Consider the following 15,444-nt stretch of genomic DNA (forward strand, 5'->3'; position numbering starts at 1 on the left):
CCTGCCCTAGGAGATGACTGGATCTCAGATGACTTCTAAGATCCTATGATTTCTTTGAAAGGTAAATAAATGACTATTTTGAAACGCATGTGTAAAGTAAAATATAGAAGCGTTACTACACTATTCCAAAGGTGGGCCCCCTAGAACCTTAATTTTACTTCCAAAGACTTAGACTCAGGTATAAAACTATTAAACCTCTGTTAATAGAAATTATTTTAAAACTTAAAAAATAATACAAAAGGATGACCAAATTTCCTTTCGTTGTCATTCTGGAGCATTGACTGAGAGGCCCACCCAAGGATTATTTAGTTCTCTAGGGGATTACATCCTTGTTTGGCTTATTATTCACTAATGATTAGGATCCAGACTTTTTGAAGTGACATGTTAGCTTAAAGATTTTTTGTCTGGTAGAGATGAAAAAAATTTCTGTTTGGTAGAAGAAATAATCCCAAAGACTATGGATTAACTGTCCTATAGTGCATTAACCACTTTTCTATCTAATTTAGCTATCTTATTCTAGCATTTTTACTTTCAGTATTTATATATACTGAATCTCTCAAATATTCTTTGAATCAGCCTTACATAATGCTGGGTCCCTCACTAATAAATTAGTCTTTGACATGTGTTCATTCTGTATTTGTATGTGAGTCATGTTCTTAATTTTGAAAATTATATTGTAACTATATGTATTATACCCCGAACATCCTACAACATTGTCTGTGGACCATGCCCCATCCTGCACAAAGTCCCTGATATCTACTACTGACTGCTGGTTTTAATGCTGTAAGAGCACCTTGAAATACCTTTGTGATCATGCTGGTACCTGAAGAGGTCTTTTCAGGAAAAAAACTGGATACCTCTGCAGGTGCTCAAGAAAACTGCAGAAAGACTTTCTGGAACTACTCTCACAAAATGAGAAACTGATGTCTTTCCTATCATGTTACTGTTCTATCTATAAACCAAGAGGATGACATTAAGAACCTTTGTTTTAGAGATCCAGAACAAATAGACTCACACTGGGCCCTTCTTTCCTGTCAAACACTATTCCTGTAATCCGCTTTTGCTAGTAATGGCCATAAAATAACTATATTGGAGTAATAAAAACTGATAAACTACCAGCTGCCTCAAAAATCTAATAGCTTTGGCAAAATATACTGCAGCTTGTTGTGACAGAGCCTCCTTTTCCCTAACACATTTTATTTTAACACTTGCCTTTTCACACTACTGAATAGTATAATCAAATTAACAGATTCAGCAAATGCTCAGTGAGTTCCAGGCACTAGACACTGCTCAGCCCTGACTACCCTCACCCCCTTCCCCAAGCAGGCTCAACTAGTACTACTCAGTGTCAATCATTGGTTTGCAGTTGTCCAGGATGAAAATGGAGAATAGAGCCCAAATGGAGGGTTGCATTCTGCCCTGTCAGCACCCAAAAGATTTAAAATGGAGTCAAGCAAAAGAATGGATCTCTTTCACATTAATAAAATTTAATGATCTACAACACCACTGAGTATTAAATGCATACAGATTTGAAACATCCTGAGAAACAGGAAGGGTGGGTTAAAATGTGGTTCACAAACAAACTGGTATTTATAAATATTCTGAATCAGCTTGACAACTCTATTGAAAGAGGTATGAAACAAATATCTTCCAATAAACACTCAAACTCAGAAATAATCGAAATATGGTGCCCATTCATACAAAGACCAAAGTGCCAAGTTTCCATGCAGCGTAGGGAATCCTCTGCAAAGCAAGTCTGAACCAAAATTCTAAAACACCAAGGAGGAGGGGGTGAAGTGGGTTGAGGATATAGAACAGGAGTAGGAGTAATTTTCTCAACCTACTTTTACCCTGGTGATTATTAAAACAGAATTCTGTAATATTTCACAATAGAATGTTTTTGAAAAAATAATCTGTTTGGGCCAGCTTCTGCCTTGGGATGTAGGGAGCTGGAAGTAGTGTTGCTCTTACCCTTACAATTAGCCAAACTAAATTAAAATTCATGACTTCTGTTGAGCCCATCAGAGGAGTATTTTACTCAAGTATTTGTTGAGAGGAGTATTTGTTCAAGTATTATGCTTTAATTTAAATTTGGTAGTTTGTTTTCTTGCTGTGGTGTTTTGAGAGTTTTGTTTTTTGTTTTGTTTTGTTTTGTTTGGCTGCACCGTGCAGCCTGTGGGATCTTAGTTCCCCAACCAGGGATTGAACCCACAACCCCTGCATTGGAAGTGCAGAGGCTTAACCACTGGACTACCGGGGAAGTCCGAGAGTTTTTTTTAATATTCTGAATAAAAATCCTTTGTTGGTTATGTGGTTTATTAGTAAATATTTTCTCTACATCTGTGGCTTGGTTTTTTATTTTTTTATTTTTTTTTTTTTTGTGGTACGTGGGCCTCTCACTGTTGTGGCCTCTCCCATTGCAGAGTACAGGCTCTGGACACGCAGGCTCAGCGGCCATGGCTCACGGGCCCAGCCGCTCTGCGGCACGTGGGATCTTCCCGGACCGTGGCACGAACCCATGTCCCCTGCATCTTGCAGGCGGATCTCAGCCACTGCGCCACCAGGGAAGCCCCGGTTTTTTATTCTCTTAATGGTGTCATTCACCAAGCAAGATTTTAATTTTGATGAAGCCCAATTTATCGTTTTTTAAAAGGACTCATGTCTAAGAACTCTTATATTAACCTTAGATCATGAAGATTCTCTCCTATGTTTTCTTCTAAAAGTTAATGTAGTTATATGTTTTACATTTAGATATGTGCCTATTTCGAGTTAATCTTTGTACATGATGTGAAGTTTAGGTGGAGATCTGTTTTTTACATATGGATGTCTAATTGTTCCCACACCGTTAGTTCAAAAGACTATCTTTCCTCCTTTAAATTGCTTTTGCACCTGTTTCAAAAATCAGTTGCCTATATTTATGTAGGTCAATATCTTAACTCTCTCCTTTGTTCCATTGTTCTGTTTTTATCACTTCATCAATACCAGTGTCTTGATTGCTGTAGCTTTATATTATGCCTTAAAACCAGTGTGTTTCTCCAACTTTATTATTCTTCTTTTTAAAATTTGTTTTAGCTATTCTAGATCTTTTGCTGTTCTTTATAAATTTTAGAATCATGTTGTCTATATTTACAAAAAATCCTACTGGCATTTTTGTTTGAATTAGGTTAAATCTAATCATGAATCTGATGACTTTGGGGAGAAATGACATCTTTAATATGCTGAATCTTCCACCACATGAATATAGCATATTTCTCCATTTCTTTAGATTTTCTTTGATTTTTTCATGGAAGCATCTATGTTTTGTAGTGTTCAGCATAGAGATCCTGTACATGTTTTGTTAGATATATACCTGTATGTTTCATTTCTTTGGAGCTGTTGTAAATGATATATTTTTTTAAAGATTCAGTTTCTAGTTGTTTGTTGCCACCATATGGAAATATGATTGATTTTTGTATTGACTTTATATCCTGCTTCCTTGCTAAGCTGTTAGTTATAGGACTTAAAAAAAATAATTTCTCTGATATATTCTAAGCAAACAATCATGCTGTTTAGGAGTAGGGATACTTTCATTTCTTTCTTTCAATCTGTATACCTTTTATATATTTTTTGTCCCTTTTTGCACAGGCTAAGACTTCTAGTATGATGTTTGATAGAAGTGATGAGAGAGCACAGCTTTTTCTTATTTTACCTTTAAGTTCTTTATCAAGTTGAGGAAGTTCCCTTCTATTCCTAGTATGCTGAGAGTTTCTATTATGAATGCATTTTGAATTTTGACAAATGGTTTTGTCCTCATCAACTGATACTATCATTTGGTTTTTCTTTTTTAGACTTAATATGTTGATTACATTGATTGATTTTCAAATATTGAACCTGCTTTTCATTCCTGGGAGAAACCCCACTTGGTTGTAGGGTTTTATATATTGCTGTTAGATTTGCTAATATTTTGTTGAGGGTAATTTGCTTTTATATTCATGAGGGATATTGGTCTATAGTTTTCTTTTTTGTATTGTTTGTCTGGGTTTGGTATCAGGGCTTCATAAAACGAGTCGGGAAAGATTCTATCCTCTCCTGTTTTCTGGACGAGATCTTGCAGAATTGGTGTTATCTTTTCTTTTTTTAAATTTTTTTACTTTATATTTAATAATTTATTCAATACTCATATCAATCCTATAAGTACAATACTATTATTTTCCCCTTTTGAACCAATAATGAAACATTCTGAAGCACAGAAGTGTTAACAGTTTCCCAAGAGCACAGAATTAGTAAGTGGCTGAGCAGAGATTAAAATTCAGGAAGTCTGACTGTAGTCCCTGTGCCATAACCACTTGCCTATATAATGGTGTTATCTTTTCTTTAAATGTTTGTTGGAATTTGCCAGTGAAACCATCTGGGCCTGGGCATTTCTTTTAAAAAAGATTTTTAGCTGTGAATTTAATTTCCTTAATATTCAGGTTACCTGTTATTATTACCTAATAATACCTAATTATTCAGGTTACCTGTTTCATCTTCAATGAGTTTTAGTAGTTTGTGGTTTTCGAGCAGTCTGTCCATTTCATTTAAGTTGTCTAACTTATGTGTGTAGAGTTATTCATGGTAGTATCCCCTTATTATCTTTTTATGTCTGTGGGGTCTATAGTGATAATCTCCTCTTTCATTCCTCATATTGGTAATTTGCTTTTTTTTTTCTTTCTCAGTTTTGCTAGAGGTTTATCAATTTTATTGATCTTTTCAAAGGACCAGCTTTTGTTTTCATTTATTTTTCTCTGTTGTTTTTCTGTTTTCAGCTTCATTAATTTCTGCTTTATCTTATTTCCTTTTTCTGCTTGCTTTGGGTTTATTTTGCTCTTTTTCTAGGTTCCTAAGGAGGAAGCCTAGATTACACTTGACCCTTGAACAACAGGGGTATGAACTGTGCAGGTCCACTTATATGTGGATTATTTTCAATAGTAAATACTACAGTACTACATGATCCACATGGTTGGTTGAATCCACAGATGTGAAACTGCCAATACAGAGGAATTGAGGTTATGGAGGAACCATGGATAGGGAGGGCTGACAATAAGCTAAATATGGATTTTTGACTGTGCAGAGGTTTGGCATCCCTGACCCCTGATTGTTCAAGGGTTACCTGTATTTATATGAGAGGTTTTTTTCCCTAAAATTTCATTTACTGCTATGAATTTCCCTCTAAGCCCACAAATTGAGTTATGTTGTATTTTCATTTTTCTTTAATTAAAAATATTTTCTAATTTCCCTTAAAAGTTTCTCTTTGATTAATGGGTTATTTAGATATATGATATCCAATAGCCAAGTATTTGGAGCTTTTCCTCTTATCTCTCTGTTGTCGATTTCTATTTTATTTCCTTTATGGTCAGGGAACATATTCTGTATGATTTCAGTTCTTTTATATTTGAGGTTTGTTTTGTGACCCAGGATGTGATCTATCTTGTTGAAAGAATATATATTGTGCAGTTGTTGGATAGAGTGTTCTGTACATATAAGCTAATTCCACTTGGTTGATAATAGTGTTCAGTTCTTACATATTCTTGCTGATTTTCTGTCTGCTAGTTCTATATATTAATTAGAGAGGAATGTTGAAGTCTCCAACTATAATTGTGGATTTTTCTACTTCTAATTTTAGATCTGACAGTTTTTGCTTCACATATTTTGAAGCACTGTTGTTAGGTGTTTACACATTTAGGATTGTTAAGTCTTTGGGGTGAATTAAATAACCCTTTTAGCATTATGACATGTCTCTTTATATCCCACTTTATCCTTTCTTTTTAGTTTAATAGACATTTATTCTATTATTATGTATAGTTGAACAAGCTCTACACACAAAATTATATGGTTTAAGACTTTTTTTTTGAGTGGGAAGAAATTTGGGTCTCAAAACGTTTTGCGAGCCTGCTACATGTTTTCTGGAAATCATTAAGTGGACCTTTCAAGACCCTTGAAGAAAATATGAGAAAAATTGGTTCAAGAAAACCAGCAATTAGATTTCAGAATTAACCTGCCTGTTAAGATAGCAAACCAAGAATTGGAAAGAATTGGGGCAATTCCTCTTCCATATTTCCTATACACTCAAATCCACCCTGGGAAACAGAACATGATGCAAGCAGAATGTAGTGGTATGCCCAGCCACAACTGGTGGCCTGGCAAGTTTGTGGAATGGTGAGGCTCTTGAGGGTAGTTTGAGCAGGGATGAGAAAAATAACTGTAGACAACACATAAAATTGGAAACCAATTGAACTTGTATTGACACCAACTACATGACTTTTCTCAGTATCCTTATGGGAATGGATAATGTGGCTTGACCCAAAATAACACTGATTAGACTTAGCAGTGTTACTTTTAAATAAAACCAACCCTGTTGTCCCCTCTGTGGTGGCTTAGAGAGTTCATAATGGTCATAAACTGATATTACAGATAAAACATTTAAAATTTTGATCCAAGCTTTTTCTGTCCTCCCACACTTGAAAGGTATCTGATGGACACCAATTTCCCAATCCTAGCATTACTAGCTTACAAACCTTAGGGCTAATTAACTCCCTTCTCATTTACCTAATGTTCAATTTCCATCAGTTTCAGTATACACCAGTGACTATTTTGCATGAAGTTCAGTATTCTACAGATCCCAGTCCTGGGATTAAACCAGTAGCTCCCATCTTTTATGTGAACATCAGTGGTACCAAGGAGGCCAAGGCAGTTTAATTTAGGTTAACCAGGATGTTTTCATTTGTAAGAGAACCCTCTTGCAACAGGTTTATTCAATTCTCTTAAAAATGGTGACACTCCTTTACTTTTCGCCTTTCGGAAGCCGCTGTTACATAAATGGAATATTAGATTAAGTCTAAAAATGTGGGCCCTAGTCAACTTTCATTGTTTTTCTGCATATGATCATGATAAAGGATCAGGACATCCTTCACATTTCCAAGGAAAATCCAATTTAAAAAGTTTGTCCTTGTCAAACTCCATAAAACAGCCACTTTAGAGTAAACCAGCAGAGCATTGCATCACCCCAATAAAGCTGTAGGTTTCATCACATGCATCAACAAATCTACATGGCTAGTTTCTGCACTCCTCTTTTCCAGAATTTATTTTACACCTATTGTACCAAACAGCATTTTAAACACGGACATATCAACTCCCTAATAAAACAGAAACAAAGGCATTTCCCTTATTAGAAACAAGATACACCATCACTTAAAGTCTTCAAACATTATTGCACTTTAATTTTCATAATTTGACAATGCATTCAATGAAATAATCTGGAGACAACTAGTTTTAACAGACAAATTTTAAAACACCTTTAAGTGGACATGAATGTCCTAAATTGTTTATTAGGTAAGAATTTTACAAACATTACTTATATTAGTGGTAATGGTGGAGCAGAGAGTATTGCGCCTTCTCCAAGCTGCACGGCGAGAACCACCAATAGTGTGGTGGGACTTGTGGCGCTTTCCAAGGCCGCGGCTCTTTCTGCCTGCAGATGTCAGCCCCCACATCTCCCTGTGCTTGTGGACTGGTTTGGTGATCCACTGGGTGACAGGGTTTCTTCTGATAGCTTTATGGAATGGATCAATGATGATAACCTCAAAAAATTTGTAAGTAGAATCTTCACCAAACCAGTAAGAATTCTGGACCCTTAGGGCCCCACAGTGACATCCAGTTCACTCCTTGGCAACAGAATGAAGGCTTCGAGCAAACTTGAGCTGGTTGACACCATGATGGAGAGGCTTGCCGTAGGTGGCACCATTAGGAACTGGGCATTTGCGGGCACCACAGCACACACAAATCCGATATATGATATAACCTAGCCCAGCCTGTGTACCTTGTCAGGCTGGGTGGGGCAGAGGGCCCTCTGCAGTGCAGAGAGCTGGCGGTAGTGCCAGCAGTGCACCCTGAGCAGAAAGCAAATTATGTGGGACTGCTTCTCCCTCCATAGCTGCTGGATGTACTAGCAAGTGCCCATTTCGGCTCACCTGATGGCTGCCACCAGACGGAAAGGCCCACTTTATCCTTGTAATTTTCTTTGCTCTGAATTCTTTCTTTTTTTTTTTTTTTTGCGGTACATGTGCCTCTCACCGCTGTGGCCTCTCCCGTTGCGGAGCACAGGCTCCAGACGCGCAGGCCCAGCGGCCATGGCTCACGGGTGCAGCCACTCCACAGCATGTGGGATCTTCCAGGACCAGGGCACGAACCCGTGTCCTCTGCATCGGCAGGCGGACTCTCAACCACTGCGCCACCAGGGAAGCCCTGAATTCTTTCTTTTGATCAGCATTTGCATCATATCTTTTTTCATCTTTTACTTTTCATCTACCTATATCATTATATTTTAAATGATTTTCTTATAGTCTTTGTGGTGGGATCATGTTTTTTAAATCTGTTCCGACAGTCTCTTTCAATTGTATGTTTAGACCATTCCACTTAATGTAGTTATTGATATGCTTGGTTTAAACCTACCATTTTATTATTTCTTTTCTTTGTGTTATACCTCTGTTATTATTTCCTCTCTTTTCCACTTTCCTGCCTTTTGGGTTATTTGAACATTTTTTAGTGCTCCATTTTAATTAATCTACTGTGATTTTTTTTTTTTTTTTTGTGGTATGTGGGCCTCTCACCGCTGTGGCCTCTCCCGCTGTGAGGCACAGGCTCCGGATGTGCAGGCTCAGCGGCCATGGCTCATGGGCCCAGCCACTCCACGGCACGTGGGATCCTCCCGGACCAGGGCACGAACCCGCGTCCCCTGCATTGGCAGGCAGACTCTCAACCACTGTGCCACCAGGGAGGCCCTACTGTGATTTTTGAGTTTATCTCTTTGCATATCTTTTGTGGTTACTCTAGGGATTATAATATACATATTAAGCCTTGCACAGTCTGCTTAGAATCAATACTTTACCACTTCAGGAGTCATGCAGAAACCTTACACCCTGTAGGTCCCTTTACCCTCTCCCCTTTATGTTATAGTTGTCTTATATATTACATCTACACATACTGAAAATCCCTTCACACATTCTTATTGTTTTTGCTATCAGCTGCCAAACATATTTTAAGTAATTCAAGAGAAGAACAGTCTATCTACCCAAATTTTACAATTTATATTGCTGTTCCTTCATTCCTAATGTGCTAAATTTCTTTCTGCTATAATTTCCCAACTGGCTGAAGAACTTCCTCTAGCAGTTCTTTTAGAGCAGATTGCTTGCTATAAATTGTCATTCCTGAGAGATATTTTTGCTGGATATAGAATTATGTGTTAACAGTTCTTTTTTCCCCACACTTCAGACATGTTGTGCCATTTCCTTATGACCTCCATGGTTTCTGATAAAAGAAATCCACTGTAATTCGAATTGTTACACCCCTATAAGGTAATGTATTTTTCCTCTGGCTGCTTTCAAGATTTTTTTCTTTGTACTATGTTCAGCAGTTTGATTTGGATATGTCTGGAAACGGGTTTCTTTGGGTTTATTCTGTTTGGGGTTTTTCACTGCTCAGGCTATTCAAAGTCTCATAAATAGGCTCTGGATCCAGAAGAGATTGGAATAATGACAAAAAACTTCTTTTGAAAGTATCTTTGCTTTGTAGGGACCTGCACACAGTAGAAATAGAAATATTTTCTGTATATCCCAGACAGAATTTAACGTTAGTAAATTATAGTTGTAACTCCTGCTCCCTTTCAGTGATGTGGAAGATTGTTGCAAATGGACTAGAATGGAGAGAATTGAGCTCCAGAGAGAATGAGTGAGTTTTGTAGTTTTACACACCTAGTAAGTTGCAGGTCTATAAGTTAGTGTTCAAGTTCTGTTTACACTACTATAATATGTTCCTATGCACTTATAGAATTTGTCCCTCCTCCTAAACTGAAACTTTAGCTTAAGTTTATGGTGAGATGCTCGTTTGAAATGTCTACTTTTTAAAAAAAATCAGGGAAAGTCTGATATTTTAAATTCCTTCAGGGAGGCATTAAGTCTTGGTTTGAGCAGGGATTGGTACACTATAGCCTGCCCGCTAAATCTGTCCCACTACCTGTTTTCGTGCAGCCTATAAGCTAGGAATGGATTTTTCTGTTTTTAAATGGTTGGAAAAATCAAAAGAAGAATAATATTTGATGACATGTGAAATTGTATGAAATTAAAATTTCAGTGTCTGTAAGTGAAGTTTTTTTGATATTTATTTACTTATTTATTTATTTGGCTGCGTTGGGTCTTAGTTGCAGCATGCGGGATCTTTCATTGTGGCACACGGGCTCTTCATTGAGGCACGCGGGCTCTTCGTTGCAGCGCACGGGCTCTAGACCACACGGGCTCAGTAGCTGTGGCACGGGGGCTTAGTTGCCCCACAGCATGTGGGATCTTAGTTCTGTGGCTAGGGATCGAACCTGAGTCCCATGCATTGGAAGGCGGATTCTTAACCACTGGACCATCAGGGAAGCCCCTATAAGTGAAGTTTTATTGGAACACAGCCATGTCCATTTATTTACATAAATAAATGTCAGTGGTTTCTCTTATGCTGTAATGGCAGAGTTGAGTAGTTAAGACGGAGGCTGAATGGCCTGCAAAGCAAAAAATATATACTGTCTAGCCCTTTACAGAAAACATTTGCTAACTCCTTGTTTAGAATAATGTCCAGTGAATTGAGTTAGGATGTCACTGATCTGAACTGTGTGGAAAGGGTAGCTAGAATTCAAACTTTGCTTTTTGAATAAGTGTCTTAGGTGTAAGAAAAGTAGAAGATAAGAATTATTAACTGATTACAGTACTAGTCTATTGACATGTATTAAATGTTTTCAGTTCTGCAGCAATATTCTGTTCTTTTAAAATTAGCCCTTCAGGAAATCCTTCTATTTGCAACAACATGGACAAACTGGGAGGGCATTATGCTCAGACAGAGAAAGACAAATACTGCATGGTATCACTTATATGTGGAATCAAAAAAAAAAAGGTCAAACTCATAGAAACAGAGAGTAGAATGGTGCTTGCTAGGGGCAAAGAGGCGGGAGAAATGGGGTGAGGTTGGTAAAAGGGTACAAACTTTAAGTTATAAGATGAATAAGTTCTGGGGATGTAATGTACAGCATGGTCACTATAGTTATCAATACTGTATTTTATACTTGAAAGTTGCTAAGAGAGTAGATCTTAAATGTTCTCACTACAAAAAGGAAAAAAGGTAACTCTGTGTAGTGATGGATGTGTAAACTTGGTGGGAATCCTTTCACAATGTATAGGTATATCAAATCAAATCATCACATTGTACACTTTAAATATATTATAATTTTATTTGTCAATTATACCTCAATAAAGCTGAGGGGAAAATTAAATAAATAAAGGGCAAAACATAAAATAAAATTAGTCTTTCAGATCAGGAGAAATTGATTAGAAGAAAAGCCAGGACTGTTTCTACCTGGTTGAAGAAGATTGTCAGTTGGAGGCACTTGAGGCCCAAGTGTGAGGGGCTTAGGGAGGTTTTCTTGGCTGGAAGAGGTGAAGGTCATTATTTAAACTTTGTTTTCCTGCTTCTCTGTTGGGCTTTTTACAGGTCTAATTACCTAGTTGACTTTCTGTAGGCTTCTTTTGTGAGTCTTTTTCTCTATGACTAGTGAGAGGAAATGGCTGATCACTTTTGAATGAAGAGGAAAGCCCAACTCAGACCAGGAACCGTTGCCCCTCACCCCTACCGCTATAGGTGGACCTTTCCTTTGGGCTTATTGACCTACCTTGCCAGCTGGCATCAGAAGTCCATTGAGATGTACATGGCCTGTTTCTCCTAACCTCTTCCCTCCATCTCAAGGACCAAATGAGCCACATCTGTACTATGCATGAATTTAAGGATTTTTTTTTTTAGGCCCAAGTTAACTTCTGTTGCGCATTGAAATTTAAGCTTCTCAAGTGGGTTGCCTATCATAGAGTTCCTGGCAACAACAAATTTTAAATGCACAATACACATTAATTTTTAGGGTAAAAATATTATTATCTTGGTTTGTAAACTTACCTTTTAGGTGACAGGAAAACAAATCTCTCTTTGTGCTATGCCTGCATATGTATTTTCTATACATATGTGTTCTATAATTATATATTCTCTCTTGGATCTATTACTACCATGAAATACAGCTGTTCTGAATGTCCTGGGCCACACCATTCTGGCGGTGAAAGCAGGGTCTGGGTAACAGTCCCTCAGACTTTTGCCAGCTCTATTATAGTTCTCCAGCTTCCAGGGAAGTCTTCAGACATACCCACTTTACCCTGGAGGTATCTGCTGTGTTTTACTGAATAGGTATTCTAGAGCTCCAAGTATCGTCTCTCTCCTCTCCTCTTTGCTCTTAGCACGTTTGGTGACCTCTGGGGCAGGGTCCTTGCTGGGCTGCTAGTGCTTTCAGCCCCTGGACGCTGCTCTCCTGTGTTTGCACAGCCCCCAGTGCTACAAATACCACTGACATGCCTGACTCTGTCCATGTGGGTGGCTCACTCGTACACTTCCCAGTTAAGGGTACTGGTGTCTGTGCTATGGACCTTGACTTTGACTCTCTCATCCTCCTGCTGCAGCTGGATCTTCTGGGGCTGTGGGGGCTGCATGTCAGCTTGTTTAGGTTTCTGTGGAAAGCCCATCTCTTACTGGATTCTGAACCATGTCCTTGAAAGCTGAGCTTTTAGATTAACCTGAGTAACACACTTCACACCGTTTTCTGAATCATTCCTCTCTCATACCTTGGGGTATTGCCACTAGATCAGTTGATGAGCTACCATCTTCTCTTGGGACTCCCTTCTTTACTGGGGAATTCCTTGGTCCCTCAAGAACCTAGATTCCTGGTAAGATAGGCTGCTCCTAGGTACGCCTGACAGGTGAGAATCCAACTCGTGTGTTAATCACCTTCAGCTCAAGTTAGGCCCCTCTGTGAGTTTATGTATATGTATTGATAACATATGCCCTATGGTGCATATCCTTGAGGAGATTTTAAAGCTGTGCAGCTGCTATAGGAAGCCCAGAGCTTAATTTCTGCCTTTACCTAAACTCTTGCATTCATCTGAGATGTTAGCATTAGTTTGGTCTTCTCACTGCCCAAACATTCTGCCATGTACCACCTTGTGCCCACTTCAGGCCTAAGTGGTTGACCTAACTATCCAGTGTTGCTATTTCATAGAAGTTGACTCTCATTCTTCCCAAACCTTCATCTACTTTTGTATCCTATTCCAAGGATTGTTATCCTCCTTTTTGTAGTTTCTTGAGGCAGGAGCTTTGATTACTGACTTGACGCTCTTCTTTCCTAATGTAAGTATTTAGTACTGTAAATTTCCCTCTCAGCACTGCTTTAAGCTGTGCCCCACATATTTTGATATGTTGTATGTATTTTCATTTTCATTCAGTTCAGTGTACTTTAAAATTTTCCTTTGAGATTTCCTCTGGCCCATGGCTCATTTAGAAGTATGTTATTTAGTTTCCAAGTGTTTATAGAGATTTTCCTGTTGTCTTTCTGCTGCTGATTTCTGCTTTGATACCATTGTGGTCAGAGAATGCACTCCATATGACTTCAGTCCTACTAAATTTGTTTAAGCTTGTTTCATGGCCCAAGATACGGTCTGTCTTGGTATATTTTCTGTGGGTGCTTGAAAAAATGTAATCTGCTGTTGTTGGATGCAGTGTTCTACAGGTGTCAGTTAAATCGTATTGGTTGATTGTGTTTGTTGAGTTCTTCTATCAATATGTCCTTGCTGATTTTCTGTCTACTAGTTCTATCAATTGTTGAGAGAAGAATGTTGAAATCTCCAACTATGACTGTGGATTTATCTATTTCTCCTTTCAGATCAGTTAGTTTTTGTTTCACATATTTTGCAGCTCCATTTTTTTAGTGCATACATATTTAGGATTGCTATGTCTTGGTAGATTGATCCTTCTATCATTATTTAATGTTCTTCTCCATCTGGTGATTATCTTGTTATTGATATTAATATAGCCACACTGCTTTCTTTTGACTAATATTTATATCTTATATCCTTCTCCATTTTTTTCCACTTTCAACCTTTTCTTATATTTGAAGTGAGTTGTGGCAGACAACATATAGATGGATCATGTTTTTTAACCCACTCTGCCAATCTCTCTCTGTCTTTTAATTGGTTTATTTAGACCATTTATATTTGCTGGTTATTCAGAGATCAATAAAATGTCTATCCATAGAATATGTTTTCTAGATTCATGTCTGGCTTCTTCATGAGTGACTCTTTTTTTTTTTTTTTTTTTTTTTTTTTCCTTGCGTTATGCGGGCCTCTCACTGTTGTGGCCTCTCCCATTTGCGGAGCACAGGCTCCGGACGCGCAGGCTCAATGGCCATGGCTCACCGGCCCAGCCGCTCTGCGGCATGTGGGATCTTCCCGAAATGGGGCACGAACCCGCGTCTCCTGCATCGGCAGGCGGACTCTCAAGCACTGCGCCACCAGGGAAGCCCCATGAGTGACTCTTTAAATACATGATATAATGAAAAGCTCACTAGGTGAAGAGCCAGATGTCTTGGGGCATAGGCCTTCTTTTGCCATACAGCAGTTCTGTGACCTTGGACAAATGATACTACACAGTTCCATCTAAAAATGCTCACTGAGTTTCTGTTGAAAACCAAGTACTGGGCTACGTACTAGAAACACAAAGATAAGACATGACACACTCTTTGCCTTCCCAGAATTTAGAGTCCACTGGGAGACATGTACAAATGATCAGATAATTACAGGGGATGAATATTATGGTAGAGGTTAGTATGGGCATTTTACCCAGCTTGGTAGTGGGAGGGGAGATTAGGTAAGGCTTCCAAGAGAGGTGATGACTGTGCTGAATTTTTTTTTTTTTTTTTTTTTTTTTTGGCCGTACGCGGGCCTCTCACTGTTCTGGCCTCTCCCGCTGCGGAGCACAGGCTCCAGACGCGCAGGCTCAGCGACCACGGCTCACGGGCCCAGCCGCTCCGCGGCATGTGGGATCTTCCCGGACTGGGACACGAACCCATGTCCCCTGCATCGGCAGGCGGACTCTCAACCACTGCGCCACCAGGGAAGCCCCTGTGCTGAATTTTAAATGACCAATAGAGATTGACAAGGTAAAAGAGAGCAGAGGAAGAAAATTTAGAACATTTCTGAGTTTTTGTTTCCTTGTGTTCAAGGAGAGATTGGCAGTCCAATCAAGAAAAAATTCAGCCTCTCACCCCCAGAACACAGATTTAATATTGTGTAATCTAGATATCCTCAGGCCTTGGTATTCTATGGCTCTATTTATACCCAAATTGTATGGTTCTTGGTTCTTGGTTCTCTTGGCTCCTGCTGGACTTTCAGGCTCCAGCAAAGTATTCGTGCTTAGGTCTATAAGTCATCATGGGGTATCTCACATGTCTTCATAAATCAATATCAATTAAAGTTACTCTTCTCCTGTGCAAAGTATTTATACAGTAGATGCTTAGGGTAGGTGGTAGGGAAA

General features: G+C 38.6%; 1 protein-coding gene and 1 pseudogene across 1 annotated transcript in view; one reads left to right on the forward strand and one right to left on the reverse strand.

Moving 5' to 3' along the window:
- JADE3 (jade family PHD finger 3) overlaps positions 1–15,444 on the forward strand; it is a 154,759-nt gene that overhangs the window by 26,710 nt on the left and 112,605 nt on the right. The gene's annotated exons all lie outside the window — the stretch shown is intronic.
- LOC103085956 (60S ribosomal protein L15 pseudogene) lies at positions 7,370–7,975 on the reverse strand (annotated as a pseudogene).

This window comes from Lipotes vexillifer, unplaced genomic scaffold (assembly GCF_000442215.2).
Source record: "Lipotes vexillifer unplaced genomic scaffold, Lipotes_vexillifer_v1.1 scaffold129, whole genome shotgun sequence".
Taxonomy (NCBI): domain Eukaryota; kingdom Metazoa; phylum Chordata; class Mammalia; order Artiodactyla; family Lipotidae; genus Lipotes; species Lipotes vexillifer.